Here is an 899-nt window from a genome sequence, read left to right on the forward strand (position 1 = left end):
CCTACCACTACGTTAGGTCACCCGTAGCACCACATATTGTCGCGTCTTGCTTTGTGTTACATTTGATTGCTCTGTTATTTATTGTGTTCCCCCTCCGTTACTTCTTTCCGGTAGACTCTGAAACCGGTGCCGATGTCCGTGTGTTCGACTACACCGAAGACGACCCCTCCTACTTGCTAGAGCAACCAGGCAAGCCCCCCCCCTTATCACCAGATATCGCCTATTCCTCTCTATAATGCTTGCATTGTAGCATGTTACTGTTCGGTTACTCCTATTCTGTTGCATAGCATGTCATTGTTGCTACAGTCATTGATACCTTACCCGCAATCCTAAATGCTTAGTATAGGATGCTAGTTTATCATCATTGGCCCTACATTCTTGTCAGTCTGCCTTGTTATACTATTGGGCCGTGATCACTCGGGAGGTGATCACGGGTATATACTATACATATATACATACTATACAGATGGTGACTAAAGTCGGGTCGGCTCATTGAGTGCCCGCGAGTGATTCATGGATTGGGGGCTGAAAGGACCTTTGTCCCGACGACCCTCTGTGTGGATCTTTGTGGCGGAGCGACAGGGCAGGTTGAGACCGCCTAGGTGAGAGGTGGGCCTCGCCCTGGTCGGTGTCCGCGGTTACATCAATTAACACGCTTAACGAGATCTTGGTATTTGATCTGAGTCTGGCCATTTGGTCTATATGCACTAACCAACTACGTGGGAAAGATATGGGCACTCGACGTTGTTGTATCAGCCGAAGCCTTCTAGACGTCAGCGACTGAGCTGCACGCGCCGGATTGGAACGTAAGCCTGCTCTTGTATTAAGGGGGCTAGTTCTACTTTCGGCCGCCCACGCAATGTGCAGGTGTGCAATGGGCAATGGGCCCAGACCCCTAC

The sequence above is a fragment of the Triticum dicoccoides genome, chromosome 6B (genome assembly GCF_002162155.2).
Source record: "Triticum dicoccoides isolate Atlit2015 ecotype Zavitan chromosome 6B, WEW_v2.0, whole genome shotgun sequence".
Taxonomy (NCBI): Eukaryota; Viridiplantae; Streptophyta; class Magnoliopsida; order Poales; family Poaceae; genus Triticum; species Triticum dicoccoides.